Source organism: Carlito syrichta, unplaced genomic scaffold (assembly GCF_000164805.1).
Source record: "Carlito syrichta isolate Samal-C Ts95f unplaced genomic scaffold, Tarsius_syrichta-2.0.1 Scaffold302446, whole genome shotgun sequence".
NCBI lineage: Eukaryota > Metazoa > Chordata > Mammalia > Primates > Tarsiidae > Carlito > Carlito syrichta.
This window is the reverse complement of record NW_007246542.1, coordinates 239,624-256,484: the sequence shown is the minus strand read 5'-3', so window position 1 is coordinate 256,484 and position 16,861 is coordinate 239,624. Positions and strand designations below refer to the sequence as shown.

The 16,861-nt window shown below is 40.8% G+C and overlaps 1 protein-coding gene across 3 annotated transcripts in view; it reads left to right on the top strand.

Annotated features, from left to right (window-relative positions):
* The window catches only part of CDH11 (cadherin 11), a 163,882-nt gene that overhangs the window by 64,085 nt on the left and 82,936 nt on the right, over nucleotides 1-16,861 (top strand). For all 3 annotated transcript variants that reach the window (XM_021711664.1, XM_021711665.1, XM_008056680.2), the window contains exon 2: nucleotides 6,577-6,701. The gene's annotated coding sequence lies outside the window, so the exon portion shown is untranslated. The remainder of the gene's footprint in view (nucleotides 1-6,576; nucleotides 6,702-16,861) is intronic.

The following is a 16,861-nucleotide window of genomic DNA, read 5'->3' as shown; positions in this document are numbered from 1 at the left end:
TCCCTCTTATTTTTCCTTTTTTTTTTTTGTCCAGTAAAAAAGTCCTCATGGTAAGTGGGAAGGGCAGGCCTTTGGAGCCAGGCAAATGTAGATTGGAATTTCCATTCTGCTACTAATTAGCTTGGTTATCGTGGTCAAGACTTTTCTCAGATCTAATTCCTTCCTCTTTGGAAAGGAAAGAATGGAATAAGACAAGCCCCTCCCAGTGATGTAGGGAAAATTAAAAAAAAAAAAAAAAACTGCATGTAGAAACACCAAGGCAATAATAATAATATCAGTGGCATATAGTAGATGGCAAATAAAACCAGAGTTTCCAACATTGCAATTGCTAATATGTTATAGGGAGAAAGTGAAACTACATAATTTGGGCAAGAAATAGGAATAAAATGTAGTGAGTAGCAGGAGGTTTGCTCATATGCTAGATGACTGTTTGTTTATTCATTTCCCAAAGATATTACAAAGGCTGTGAATATTTATTTAGTTCTGCTTCCAATAGCCCTTCTAATAGGGAATTATTTGGGTACAACGAAAGACATTTGTAAATGCGGCTGATAAGAACGGCATTGGACAAGGAGTGTTTTGTTGGACACAAGAATTCTATTGTCCCTGGCTTCAGTTGTCAAGTGCCCAGGGAACCCAGAATTTATGGTGGTAGCACAATGGGCCTTTCAGGCCCCAGGGAAAGAGCTGTGAGATCTCGCTCCCCGGCTTTTCATGGCCTCTAGTCTTTTTATCAGGCTTGGACAATGCCGGATTCAGCGGCTGCCTGAGCCTCCTGACCGTCCATTGGCCGTCAGGTATTGTGCAGTAATTACCATGGTGACAATGGACTCTCTCTACGCCTGTCCATTGGCACTTTGGAAAATGGTGAAGGTTGTCACTTTGTATTAGGTGCCTCTGAAAGCATGGCTTACTTAGAGAAACTACTAAAGAGAAATAAAGATAATCTAATCGTGGTAAGAGTTTCATGTAAAAGGCCACTGTGTCAAATCCATTTGGAGCCCAGAAACTCTTTATGGATGTTTTCTTGTAATTACGGATGGACATTACATATCATCTTTCAAACAGGTGATGAGGAGTCAGCCGTAGAGATTTTTCAGGGACCCATGAACTGTGGGCAGCGGTCAGCTCGTAACCACACAGCAGGTGCTGAGGTCTTAGCTGAGCCAGGGAACTTTGAGGAATTTCTGAACTTCTTTGAGACTCAGTTTCCTCATCTGAAAAAATGAATGGTGTGGAAAATTCTTACAGATTAATATCAATTTAATTAACCATATTAATATATGCTAGAGGATTGCATATTCATACATGCAAACATAGTAACATGTGCATGTGTTAGTATGTTACTATAAATTTTGGTTCTATATAAACCTTGCACATCTGTCATAGGACTTTGCAACTAGTAAATATGCAATAAAAGGTAAAGCTTAATCATTCACAATTGCAAAAGCACAATGTATATCTATTCATAAACACAGCTGTTGATTATTCTGTTTATTTTAAGTGAGGCGTGGCGCTTAATATCGTTATTCTTCACAGTAATCCTCCAAAATAGTTATTATTCTCATTTTATAGTGAGAAAACTGAAGCTCAGAAAGTTTTTGCTTGCCCAAAGTCAAACTAGCTTGGATGAAGCAAAACCTGGATTTTAAGTCTTGTTCTCTCACATTTGAAAGCTTACTGCTTCTCCCATTTAAAAAAACTCATGATTTAAGCCGGGCTCGGTGGCTCAGCCTTTGGGAGGCTGAGGTGAGTGGATTGCCTGAGCCCGCGGGTTCGAGACCCGCCTGGGCAGCGAGACCTCATCTCTACAATCAATCAAAAACTCAGCCGGGCGTGGTAGCACACACCTGTAATGCCGGCTACTCGGAACCTGAGGTGGAAGGATCGCCGGAGCCCAGCAGGTCGAGGCTGCGGTGGCCGGGAGCGGCCACTGCACTCCAGTCTGGGCGACAGAGTGAGGCTCCAACTCAAAACAAAAACAAAACAAAACAAAGCTCATGATTTGCAATCTGTCTTATAAAATACGCTTCACCATATGGTTTTGGAATTTTGTCAATAGCAGGAAAGAAAAACACCCAGTGGTGATTATTAACTGAGTTTAATCATCCTTTCAATGATGTCAGAAACACGTGCACCCAGAAAAGGAAGAAGCCCTATCTGCAGGGCACCCAGGGTTTACTGCAATACATGTGGCCCCTTCTCCTGCCTGTAGAGCAAGACTAGCACAGAGCAGTATTTGCACAACAACTTGGTATTTCTAGACCGTCAGAAAAGTGTATGGTCATTGCTCAATCCCTTCACCCAATAAGTCTCAAAAGTCTAATATTTCACTTATTTGTGGAATAGCAATAAATAAACATTTACTCATAGTTTGTTTTCATCAGCTCTGTTCCAAAATATATGAAATTCCCTGTTGTGCTATTATACCCCAAAATTGAAATGATCTGTGGTCACATACCATAGGAATAGACATGATTTGCCCTGAGAAGTAGGTCTGGCTGTAGGTTCTTAAAGCTGGTGGAAAAGAAGGGGTGCTGTTAGTGATCTAGCCCAGTTATGCTGCTTCCTTGCTCTGTATGCTGGGGCATATACCATTTAGCCTCAGTTTCTCCATCTGTAAAATGGCATCATCACTATCTCTTCAGACTATGCTGCTCCTCTCAATGGCAACTCTTTCCATTTTAGTGGAGATTTTAAGAGTGGAAAAACAGCAAAAGGAAGGACATGACTTTTCATATACTGAGACTTCCACACAATCAGAGCTCAGCAAAAAGGAGCTCACCTGCAAAAGGGATCACACCTGAATCACTCTCTGACTTTTGTCCTTGATTTTGATACGCTCACCAAATATTTCCTTCATCTCACTATACACTTTTGGCTTCATGGTTTTCTTTTTCTTGATCACTCGACTTTGAAATAATAAATGGCATGTGGTGTCTGTGCCTCTAAGAGGCTCAGTTCTGTGAGTGGCCAGACACAATGTTGTGTGGGCTAATAGAAGACAATGGCACTGTGCTTGAAGATGGTCCTGGATGGCTCAAGGTCTTGGGAAAATGAAGGAGAGAAACCTCAAGAATAGATAGGGGTGAATACAGCAAGGCTGAATTGTAGCTTACTGGCTTCGAAGGAAATTCATAACTCCAGATCTTGGGGAGTCATAAGATTTGGAGTGGGGAGATGAGGGAAAATGAATGTTCCAACCAAGAAGGCCCATGCAGAAATAGATCAGCAGATTACCCGCAAAACCCTCGCAGCCCCCTCAACTGTGTTAAAAGCACAAAGAGCAACTTGGATTTCTTATGTCCATTTATTTTTTCTTTCTAAGAAACATGATTCAATTGTATACCAGCATTTTTTTTCATGGAATCCACAGTTCCTCTTTCTTAAATGTTTGCAGTGATCAGAATTCATAGACAATTCACCATCTAATTTTGCTTTTCTTCCAAAGCGTTTGATTGACTGAGCAGGATTTTGATGAAAGGAGTTTTATAGGACACATTTTGCAAGGAGGTAAAGACTGCAAAGCAAGCTGGGGGGTTCAATTAGCTTTTTATAGATTTGAGAAGTAAGCCTTTTTCAACATTCTGGCCGCAGTAACAGCTGCACTATTAACAGAAGACTGGAGAAGAAAACAGAAGAAACATGGGCTATGGAAGTCTGCACTGCTGGATTTCAGCCCTACCTTGGTTATTAGTGGTTGTACACCTTCAGAAAGTGTTACTGCTTTGAGTCATGAAGTGAGATGGGGTTCATGCTATCCAGGGTGGTTATATGTGTTTGAAGAAAGTACATTGGTAAGGCATGTAGCAAATGTCTCTTTCATCCCTGTTTGTAACATTCCAGTTATCTATTGCTGAGTAAAATGCTACTTCAAAATTTAGTGACCTCTAGCAATTTACTATTATCTTTTACAGTTCTATGAGTCAAGTGAATTCATTTAGGTGGGTCTTACTTAGGGTCTCTTCGGCTGCGTCATCAAATAGCTGGGTTCTATGAAAATTTGAATGGATTCAGTGTTCAAAATGGCGTCTTCAGTCACCTCTCTGGCAACTTGGCTTAGATGGCTGAAAGAACTGGAGATGGACTGACAGCTCTTTCTCCTTGTAGCTTCTCCACCTGGCTAAATGGAGCTTCCTCCCATCATGGTGATGTAGAGTATTGGAATTTCTAACGTAGCAGCTGATTCCTCCAAGAGCAAACTTTCAAAGAGCACAAGACAGCCTATAAGGTGTCTTATTAGTCATTTCATGCTGCTATAACAGAATACCACAGATTGGGGGACTAAAACTACAGACATTTATTCCTCACAGCTCTGGAGACCAGCAGATTCAGTTATTGATAAGGGCTATTGTTTTGTCTTTCAGACAGCAATTTTTTTCACTGTGTCTTCATATGGCAGGTGGGATATTGGGGAGAGCCTACTCTGCTCTCTCTTCCTCTTCTTCTAAGCATGATAATCCTATCATGGGAACCCTGTCCTCATGACCTCAACTAAACCTAAGGACTCACCTCCAAATACTGACACTTTGGAGTTAGGGTTTCAGCATATGAATTTTGGGGGACACAACACTTAGTCCATGATATTCCACCCCTTGACTCCAAAATTAATACATTTCTTGCATACGAAATACATTCATTCCTTCTCAACAGCCCCCAAAATCTTAACTAGTTTCAGCTGAAATCCAAAGTTTCATCTAAATACCATCTCAACCACTGTGGGTGATACTCAAAGTACCATTCATTCTGAGGAAAAATTCCTTTGTCTTTGTGAATCTGTGAAACCAAGTAAATTATTTGCTTTCACAATATAATGGTAGTGCATGCAAAAGATAGACATTTCCAACCTAAAAGTGAGAAATTGGAATAAAGAAACTCATGACAAGTTCCAAGCATTTTAAGTAGCAAGGCAAATGACATTGGATCTTAAGACTCAAGAATAATATTATTTGGTTTGGTGTTTTGCCTTTCGGACCCAGCAGGGTGGGGTCCCTCCCCACTGTTCATATACTGTCACTTCTGCTGTTTCTTTCTTTTTTTTTTTTTTTGGTTACTCAGAGCCAACTCAGATTCACACAGAAGGAGACTACACAAAGACATGACATCTGGAGGGTGTGGATCATTGGTGGGGTCATTTTTGCAGACCACCATGTAATGTAGTTGTCAAGTAGGGTTCTTCTTCATACGTTATGCATTATGTGAACATCTCCACATAGCTTTTCCTCCATGACTCCATGTGCATCTGGGAATAATCACAGTGCTACTCTGTCCTGGCATTTGGAGAATAGCACACAAGAGGGCAGCTTCATTGTTCTTCTTGCTAAAGTCATCAACACCAGATGCTATGGATGAATTTTAGTAGATTTACAGTTCATCGACAACTCTTCACTAAGAAAGGTTTTTGTTTGTTTGTTGTTTTGGAGAAGGTCTTGTGTGTGGGGAACTGTTAGCTGGAAGCAAGATGAGGCAAGGAAAAGTATATTTGGAAAAAAATAAAGTCAAGTTTAACAAAAAAAAGCTGTTTAAGCCGCTAATGCAGACTGAGTTGGTCCTAGAAGGTAGAAGCTTTAGAAACAAAGGACATCCAAGAACTCCTTTATGCTGTTGTGTTAGGGAAGCTATGCCAGCTGGCACCTTCTTTGGTTCAGTGCCTCAGTTTTTAAAGACGACAGCTGTTTAGACACTCCATATTCTTCTCTTCATTCATTCAACAAATATACATTGAACAGATGCTCTGGGCTAGGGAATGTGTTAGACATTTTGGGAGATAGAAAGATGAATCAGAACAGAATCCAGGCAGAGCACAGCCTCCACAAAGAAAGTCCAGAGAGTGGTGTCATGGAAAGAAAAAATAGCCTTGATAAGAGTCGCAGCTCTGTCTGTCCAGGGATCTGGTATTCTGGAGTGGGGATGGCATCTCCTATCACGACCATCACCATTGCTGCTATTTATCCTTGAGTTTCTCATTTCATAAGGCTCTGGCATCATCAGAATAGTGTTTCTCACTGTAGGAGGGGAGGCATTGTTTGGACTAAGAATGTAGGTTCTAGTGGAAATTGGCTCTAAGTCATTGGGGTCTATGACCCTACAGGAGACTGACTGAGCCATGGCCCCACAAGGAGTTAACTGGGTCATAACCCCATATTGGGTTAACAGGGCCATATCCCCACAGGCAGCTGACAGGGCTATGGTCCCGCAGGTGGCCAACTAGGCTCCTGTAGGATTAGACATTGGTGCTAGAACAAATGTGTATAAAGTACACATCATAGTGTAAGAAATTGGATGTGGGACTGCTTTTACCTGTGTTATCAAAGTACCAAATTTACATATGGTTCATCACACCATCCTGTAGTTTTTCTCACAAAATTTTCCCACTCTTCACACAATTGTAATAATGTGTTTGTCTCCCTTTTTGCACACCTGAACTGTTATCTTCTAAGGCAAAAGTCTGCCTTATGCAGCTGCACATCCCCAGTGTCTAGTAGTATATCACTTTGTCAATTCTTGCCACCTCTAGTTTACTAATGATCCTTTCTTTCTTTTATTTTTCTTTTCTTTTCTTTTTTTTTTTTGCAGATATCACTGTGTTTTCAGCTCAGTGGCCCCGTGATGTTCTTTCCTGTTGTCATTTATTGAGTGACTAATCAGATGGGTGGAGTGTGTTATAGAAATTGGCAACAAGTATCCAATGGGTAAAGAAGGTAAGACTAATCGACTTTCAAAATCCAAAGTAGAATCTGTAAGGGAGAAAGAGGCTCACCTTTTTGGGCTTTCAGAAATGTGACTATTGAACATTGATGGCATTTAGGTCTCTTTATTGAACATATTTTGTATATCAGTACAGGGGATGTAATTTTTGGATTACTATAGAGGCACTAAAAGAAAACTAAAAGAAACAACTAAAAGAAATTATAATTTTTTAGCAGGAACTTGGTTACACAGTCTGTCTGATATAATTGCCATGTTGCTTTTTCTTCCTTTTCTTCCTTTTGAAAAGAATTCTTAAAATAGGAACAAGGTACCTTATATCCTATACAGAAAAAAGAGATTGCTTGGAGGCTGAACCTTTTATACTTCAAATGACAGGGCCCTAGATCATAAGCCAGGAGGCCTGATTTCAACTCCCAGTCTCTGCTCTGCCATTCACTGTCTGTGTGCCATTAGGTTAATGAGCTCTTTACTGGGCCACCAGGGTAGTTGCACCCAGGGTCTCTAACAGTTCTAAGTGTTAGGATTCTATGAGTTATTTTACCTTCTCCATCTGCTTGATGGTAACTGGACCAATTTTCATAGGACATCCAAATAAACAGATAGAAACTTAAGAATTAATTTTACCAGCATGATTTCCCACACTTTGAAATTCTGGACCTACTTCTCCAAGTGCTATGGCTCATCTCCATGTGGATATTCAGTGGTTGCCTTAAATGCATATGCCAAATTCTAGTCGTGACTTTCTCCTTGGAGAAGGGAGGGAAGTCTTAGGGCCTACATTTTTATGATCGCATAAAAACTCACCCAAACTAGAAACATGGGAGGGACCCTTTATGCCTGTCAATCCTTCAGCTCTAATCATAATTAATTTCTCCTGATTCTTATTGATGCTATTATCTGATTATCTCTGAAATAGGTTTTTTTCTCTGTCCCCACTGCCACCATCCAAATGCAAGCTAAACCTTCTTTCTCTAATATTACTGAAATTTCCACCTAATAGTTTTTTTTTTTCCTTCAGGACTATTTCTCACTTCTCAGCTCCAAGGTGATCCATCTTCTCTATACATCATGAACATTTTCCTTAAGTTTATATGTTACTTTCCCACTTAATTTCTTTCAATGATAGAGCTAGGAATTCCTTAAGAACCTCCTCGGACCCTGTAATGAGGGGACTACTGTTTTGCTGTCAAGACTCATCTGTCAGCTAATCCCTTTCCCCACTCAACGTTCATTATATCTCCATTCTAGGTTCTACCCACAGGGTAGAACTATCAATTCCTCAAAGACACATAATCTCTCTTTCCTCACATACTCTTGCTCATTTTATATTCTAGCTGGGACCTCATTATATCTAAAGAGTTCTTACGATCTTCTTCCTAAACTATGAATGACTTCTATGCAATATTTCAGCTGTCAGTGATTGTACCACTTACTGTAGTTTCCACATTGGGTCATAATTGTCTTTCTAGTTGTCTGTCTTCCCAGCTAGACTCAGAAATGCTTGAGGGCAAGTCTTATTTGGGGATCAACATGTTCCAAGTGTCAAATGCTCTATGTGGCCAGAGTATGTGCTTCATTAGTATTTATTAATCATGAATGGTGACTTTTGATATATTTTGAGGAAGGTGAACAAAGGTGACTGCACAGAGAAAAGTCATAATAATGGTAACTGCCATTGCATGCTTACCATGTGCTGCACTCCTAAGAACTTTAAAGGTATCATCTCCCTTAATCTTTGCAAAAGACTTATGTGGAAGGTTCTATTAATATCCAAAATTTTATAAATATGAAAACTCAATTACAGAGAAAATAAGAAACTTGCCTATGGTCATACTTCCATAATTTTTAATCCTTGGAATTTGTATGCATGAGAAATCTGACTTTAGCTAGAGATTGTGCATTTTGCCACTGTCCTTGTTTGCCTTTCCTCCAAATGAATCTGCTATAGTATAGATAATAATCACTTTATCCACATCAGGTTGAGGGCTTTTTCTGCAGCAATCTTTAAATATCTGTTTGTCCCATGTGACTGGGACCCATAACTCCTTGGTGATTTCCCAGATATTTTACACTCATATTCTAATGGGAGTCTGTTTTGGGAGAAAATTTCAACTAGGGGGACCCCCAACCTCTTCCTCTCATGCTCTGGTCAGTATTTGTCATGAGAATAAACCAATGAATGAAAGAGCTTGTTGTGGAGGCAAAATCACACTTTCCTACAAATGCACCAATATAATTGGAAAATTGTATGACTGACATCTTTTGTAGTCACGTATTTTGCATTCATTTGCTCTGAAACCTGGCTCAGCAGACGAAAGGCATCCCTCCTGTGAATATGTCTGTGAATGATGATCAGCTCATTTCTGCCAAGCCAAAGGGGGCTCTTCATTTCATCGGTCCTTTGAATTCTTCAATAGGATGTGCAGGTGACATTTCCTATTTTTCTAGATAATATGGACAATTAGAATGCAGTATCAATGGATCAGAGTCAAAAGTTAAACAGAAAGTACTTGAATTTAATTTCACTTCTAGAAAATCTGGTTGATATTTTTTTTCACTTAGAAATTAAGGCCAGCCTATTTTGAAAGATTTTGCAAAGCTTTTATTCCAAGGAGAGAAAGTAAAATACTTTAGTATTTGTAACACCCTTAAAAACAGCAACAACAGCATAAACAACAACAGGATACAAATGGAAAAACCCTTTGATCTTTCAGTATAAACTTCTTGTTTAAGAGAGAAGAATTTTGTGCCTAGGGTGGAAAGAACTTATTCATGATCATACTAAGGTTTTGGAAGAACAAAATAACATTAATAACTTTAACTGATGACTCAGATTCTTCATCCTCAATCAATTTAAGAGGATTGAACAGGTACCTATGACATGCCACAAAGACAGGCAGAGATGAAAGAATGCTTTCTCTTTCCTCATGGAACTTATAGTCAAGTAACTCTGTATATAGCAGTCAAAATCAGAGTGAGAAAGAGGGACATTAAACAAATATGGCTTGGGCTCACAGGATTAGTACTCCGGCTAACTTACAGTGAAATCCACTTGAACTTGAGCTTCCATTCCTAGCACAGCTGTCTTCCTGAGGTACTTTTTCAGTGTGGGAGGAATTAGTTAGATAGCTACATGATAGGATTTCTCAGACCTGCGACCTTGCTGGATGTTTAGTAGGGCACTGGGGCCCAGAAATGAACATCTTGAGAAGTGAATGGGATTTGCCCTTTGCTCAGGGGAAGTGTACACTCACTGACATCCTGCTGAGTAATAATCAGCAGGAGTTGCTGGTCACAGGTCATCCAATTACCTTTCATTTGCATAGAAATCAATCCCAGAAAGTTGCTTGTGGAAGCAGCTCACCTGTGCTGGAGTATCCACCAGGCTCTGCATTGTTCCTGACAGCTTGAAATGTTGGCACCTGCTTCCTCACCCCTGTGCCTGCTGGGTCTGTCTGTGAATGCACATTTCCTATTTTGGGATATAGGCCACCATGGAAAAGGAGGTCAAGTATCTGTTTGCAGTTGGTGTCGTTGGAATCATAAACAGACTCTCAGTTCACTTGTTGACTACACACTATAGCTTTTCAGTCTGTACAATGTTCCTGTCACCACCACCACAATCAGCTAACGATTACATGAAGCCCTTGTGTGTTAGGCAACATGAACATCCTCCCCCTGGTGAAATCAATACTATAGGAAAAACTTCAACCAGATCTGTGGTTTCTTGATCTTGCTTTATTTAACTAGTGATGGACAAACAATCGCGGCCACTCCCAATAATAACAATGATAGCTGATATTTATTGGGCATGCCCTTGTACCAGGCACTGTGCTATGAGCTTTACATTCATTGTCTTGTTTTATGTTACCAAAACGTTGATTGGTATATGCAGTAGTCATGAGTCATTTATAGATGAGGACACTGAGGTTCAGAGAGGTTAAAGAGCTTGATGAAGATCATGTGATTAACAATGGGTAGCGATAGAGTCTCTACTCAAGCACAGCACTGTGGTTCCTCCTAAAAATAATGATTATGTTGCTTCCAATTTTTTTGTACCTTGACTTCCAGTCTTAACCAAGTTGGAGTAAGAGGGAGTTGAAGAGCAATTATTATTACAGTTATTTTAGTATAAATCTCCACTTGAGTTTTTTTATTTTGTGATAGATTGAGGGGATTCATATGCAGGTTTGTTACATGGATTAATTACATACTGGTGATATTAGGTCATCTAGTGTACCCATCACCCAGATGGTGAACATTTTACCCAGTAGATAATTTTTCAGCACTCACCTTCCTCTCACCACTTCTCTTTTAGTGTTTCCATAGTCTGTTATTGTCATCTTTAAATCCACGTGTACCTATTATTTAGCTCCCACATACATGTATTTGATTTTCTGATTCTGAGTTATTTCACTTAAGATAATGACCTCCATCTCCTATATTGCTGCAGAAGATATGATTTCATTCGTTTTTGTGCCTGAATAATATGTTATAATAGACTTTCCTTTATCTAGTCATCCATTGATGGACACTGAGGCTGATTCCATTACTTTGTTATTGTGAATAGTGCTCAACACATGAACATATGAGTGAAGGTATCCTGTTTATATATTGACTTTTTTTCTTTGGTTAGATACCCAGTAGTGGGATTGCTGGGTCAAATGATAGTTCTATTTTTAATTCTTTGGGAAATCTCCATACAGTTTTTCACAGAGATAGCACCAATCTACATTCCTACCAACAGTTTATAAGCATTCCCTTTTCTTCACATCCTCATCTCCACTTGAGTCTTAAAGGAGACTCTGGCTGGCTCTGGTTGATGCAACAGTGTGCAACTAAATGTGTTCACTGAGTGAGTGGCAACAATGGAGAAGGGAAAAAAGATTCTGGATATGTTCACCCATCAACCTTCTCCTAAGAGCTATTCCTATTTTAGGCCTTGGACTAGGTACTGGGGAATACAACAATAAACCAGATGCATGTGTTCCAATACAATAATGAAACCAAAGTCATGCCTTCAAAGATCCCCTCTTCTTGTTGTGGAGTTAAAACCCCCCGCCCCCCATCTTGTCATAGCAGACAAATAACCATGGCCCAGAGTTACTTCTAGACAGCTCCATGGATCTGTAGGAGCACAGAGGGCTGACTCTGCTAGAAAAAATCATGGGAGGCCTCACTGGGAGATTTTAGACTTGGGCACAGGTAAGAATTTACCAGGAAGACCTGGAAACATTTGAAGGAAAGGAAACAGTACAGAAATTATTGAGTCAGCTTTTGTCATTACTAGGTGGGGAGTGCAATGAAAAAATTTATTTGTATTTATTTATAAAGAGACAAGATGTTCAAATAAAGGTGGTTTAACATTTTAAATGTGGAAAAAGTTTATAGAGAATTATTTCCTTCAGTTCCTATATTCTAGCTCATCAATATTCTTTCCTGGAAGCAACCACTATTTGCAGTTTTCTGTGTGACTACCAGAGAGTTTCTGGGCACACATGTGTATATTCATTTCCTCTACATTTGTGAATGTAGATGGTAGCCAACTATCAACTCTGTTCTGCATCTCAATTTTTTAATTTATTAAGTTTTCCCTCTGGTATGTTGTGCTTGCAATAATTTGATTTAAAACTTTTCAAAAATTGCAAAACAATTCAAACCTACAGAAAAGTTGCCAATAATCCAATGAATTGTTATGAACATCTTGTCCACAGTCACTGAATTTTTATTTTATTTATTTATCTTTTTAAAGTGAGAACGTATGATTTATTGAGCAGACAGAAAAGCTCTCACAGTGAGAGGGGGTCCCAAAGGGGTTGCCTGTCTGGGGCTGAAAATCTGGTGCTTATATAGCCCTAAGTCCAAGTCGATTGGCTAGCACTAACTATGAACTGTAGCTGTTCTGATTGGTCAGTATTAAGGTAGGGAACTAATGGTGAGACGATTGGTTGCTTTTCCATCCCAGCAGTGAGTACTTAAACTTTAGCTTGAGAGGTTGGCAGGTGTCTTGTTTACCAATGCTGAGCCTGAGAGACACCCCCCCCAGGAATTTGCTACATTGTTACCAGAGGACCCCGTGTGTCTGTCTGCCTAGACTTTCTCTAGCTATCTCCTGTTTCATTCCCCACTCTGGAGTAGTAACAGTAACTTCCCTTAGGGGGTAAGGATGATGACCTGTCTGGCTATTTCCTACTGATCATGGGCTTTGTATGGGGACGGCAGCTAGGGATCCTCCGCAGGGTGATCTAAAGGTGCTCACTAGAAAGAAGCTTCCATACAATGTTCCATCTGCATCACCATTTGGAGTTTGATGGCCTCCCTCTGTGGAGCCCCACATTCGGGTGCCAAAACTGATGCAGGTTTTTCAGGTCAGCCTGTGCTTCAAGAGTGTCAGCTCAATGGGCCAGCCAGTCAAGCCCCAGAGAGTCGTTGAAGGGCTGGTAAGCCTAGCCCCAGAAGTGTCAGCTCTAAGAGGCTGGCAAGCCAGGTTCTGAAAGTGTTGCGATTCGGTGGGCTGGCAAGCCTAGCCCCTGGAGTGTCTCAGCTTCGAAGTCTCCCCTTATTCCAGCAGCTCTCCTGGTTTAGCCAGCTTCATGGGCTGCAAGCCAGCCTCTGGGGCGCACAGCTCTTCGGCTCCGAAGATCTTCTGACGATCAGCTCTTCAGGGTCGAGTTTCTTGTCTCATGCCCAAGGAAGAATGAGGGACATGGACAGCCAGAAAGTGAGAAAGCACGACTTATTAGGAGAAAGAAAGCTCCCACAGTGGGAGGGGGCCTAAAGGGGTTGCCCCCACAGTCACTGAAATTTTAAAATCATTTTGCCATGTTTTATGTAACAATTTCATAAATTTGGTCCCTCATTAAGGTACAACTTGCATTTCAGTTACCCAGAGACAGACTTGCATGAACTTTTTCTCCCAGCACTTATGTAGCAAGATAACCCAGATGTACTTGAAACCAACAACATGTTTCTCTCAGTGCCAGTTTCCCTGAGATGCCATAAGCATCAAAGCCATTCCCAGGATGGAGATGACAAGAGAGGCTTCTCTTTGTGTCTTTTGATCTTTGGGAAGGGATTTTTCCCAGCCTCCTCAAGTGCTCAGCAATTCCAAGTGTCTCAGGCAGGTGAGCATGGTCCCTACACTTGCCTCCTGAGCCTAGTGGTCCAGGGTGGTAACAGGCAGTCCAGCTGAAATCTAATCACTTCATTTCCGACAACTAGTCATTTAGATAGTATCTCTTCTGTTCTCCTTGTTGCAGTCAACACAGCATCTCAAAGGCTGGTGTAGGATTCTCTCCTTTTAAAAATCAAAACACCTGAGCACTGCTCAAGTTACCTTTGTGTTTCCTCTGTGCACTGAATGGCCAGGGATAGTTTGTACTCAAAGTGAGAGATATTTTGAATACTGAGACAATCAGGAAACAGCTTAATAGATTGTGTTGGATGATTTTGCAGCCTGGGCCTAAGAGGATTGTTTTTAGCTATTCATTCATTTGTTCATTCAATTACTCATTAAATAATTTCTGATACCTCCATGGCACTTTTTTATGCCCTGGATCAAAACATGTGCATGCCCTGGGCCATAGACATGTAGATTATTTCCTCAGGATCTATACGGTGACAAATAGTCACATCTATGCTGAAGAAACCAATTGAACCTGAGAGTGGAATCTCCAAGGAATGATTTCTTGGCCATTTATTAATTCATTCATATATTAAACATATATGAATTGATACCATCTGCCCTTTCTGGTCTCACACGATTCCTAAGCCACAGAATCATCATTTTCTCTGGAAGCTACTAACCCAAATTGCCCTCTTCCATGTAGGAGACTCTGAGCTCAAGGTGATTTGAGAAAACAGTGGAGAAAAGGTAAGATCCATACTAAAATCTGCTAACAGACACCTGGTAGTGGCCAATATTTGGAAGCTTTAGAAAAATCGTGGCAGGACCAGTGACTTCATCTTTTCATGAGACTGAATTTTAGAATCTAAGCACCACTCTAAAAGCTGTTAGGTTGCTATAGCAACAGTTCTTTTTTTTTTTTAAGGAAAATGAATTTTTATAAATTCAGTCACATTCTTACAAGGGCTAGTGAGAAGATACCTCTCTAAATGAATGTCTAGCAAGTTTTCTGAAGTAACCTATTTCTGTTCATAATATAGCTATTTTGGACCTCTTCACACTCTCAACAATCATTCTTCAGAATTTTCACTTGAAAAATGGACCCAAGAAGATGGTTATTCATTGTCCCTAAACTGTTTGCATATTTCTTGGGCAAAGAAAGAAAAAGTCTCTGTGTAGTTCCATCTTCCCAGGGGTTTGAGTTGTAGCACGCATACCCACAATGCCAGACCCCACACAATGACTCAGAGCACACATCTCTTCCACGTCAGGCTCCTCTGCAATGGCAGTAAGCAGCCAGGTCTCTCAGGGCCACAGCCAGGGTGGCTAGTGTGCAGGGTCATGTGAGCATGTCCAACTCCATTCTCTCTTCCTCGGTCCTTCTCCATTGAGCCACAGTATGATTTCTCCAAATCCAAATTGTATCAAGTTGTTTCACTCTAAAACCCAAGCTTTAGAAGCTTGTAGTCCCTTACAGGATAAATTGAAAAGTCCTTTGCCTGACTTCTAAGACAGATATGATCCAGGCCTGACTCCTGAAGTCTTTCATTCCCTCCTCCCATTTACCTCTCCATCCATATCATATTGCTGGTATAGTCCCTCGATGCATTGTGATTTTTTTCACACCTCAATTCCCATGCACAAATTTTCTTTTTCTTTCTCCATTTGTCTATGTACGCAGAGAAGGATTCTCCCCTCCAGCTGGGGTTCTCAGTTGCCATGAGATAGTTTGTCATGTCTTGCTTCTGTGTATAAAGTGCCTTCATTCCTCAGTGTCTCACTGTCACTTCCATGGGACCTGGTCAGGTTTACCTTCAGAAGCCTCCTTTTTCATTAAAAAATTTAAAAATTGTATTTTACAACTATATTGGTTTGAAGATGAGTATAATCTTGTATTCTAAAAGGGATTTTTTTTTTTTTTGAGTTGGAGTCTCACTCTGTCGCCCAGACTGGAGTGCAGTGGCCGCTTCCGGCCACCGCAGCCTCGACCTGCTGGTCTCCAGCGATTCTTCCGCCTCAGCCTTCCAAGTAGCTGGAACTACAGGCGTGCACTACCACGCCCGGCTAATTTTTGATTTATTGTAGAGATGAGGTCTCGCCTGCCCAGGCGGGTCTCGAACCCACGGGCTCAGGCAATCCACTCACCTCAGCCTCCCAAAGGCGTGGGATTACAGGCTGAGACACCGAGCCTGGTTGGGATTTTTTTTTTTTTAAATGGAAACATTTCTGTGAGCCATCTAAATGTTGTATAGGTGCTAGCCAGTGTACTCACTGTACCCAATGGAGAAGTCACACAAGTATTCCTCTATGACCACATTGCCATTTATTTATCTTCAAGTCTGCAAGATTCTTGAGGCAACAGTTTGAATATTTCATGACACGCCATTTACTGCAGTATGTGGAGCACACAATAGGCATGCCTGGTAAATGGGCTTTCACAGGAATGAAACATGGTCTTCCTCTGCTTGGGCCTTCCACTGCTGAGAGCATTGGCAGAAATGCCCCGTGAAGTGAATGATTATTGTTCCAAGTCCATTTTCAAAAGAAATAGCATCTCCCCTCCCACTCTCTGCATTGCCCTTTAAGGTTTATATGGAGCTCGCTTGTGCATTATCTGCTTTGATCCCTTGAGGTGGGCATTATCCATCCCGTTCTATGGAATAATAAATTAAGGCTCAGAGACGTTAAGTGGAACCTAGAAGATGGAGTTCCCCCCTACCCATAGTCACATATAATACATGACAGAGCCAGGATTCTACTCCCCACACCCCACCCTAAGACCAATGCCAGCGTTTTTTTCTATCAAACCACAGAGTCTCCAGCCCAAATTAAGACAGGGATTGCTTCATTTATCTTTAATTTTTTTGGAAGTATCAAGACATGTAAGAAATTGGAGATCCCAACATAGGTAGAATTGCTTCTGTACCGAACACTGTGATATACAACCCAGTTCCTAATTCCCTGAAGGTCTGATGGCCTCAGCTATGGGAGTGCTCTTGGCAGATAACCTTCACTTACAGTTTC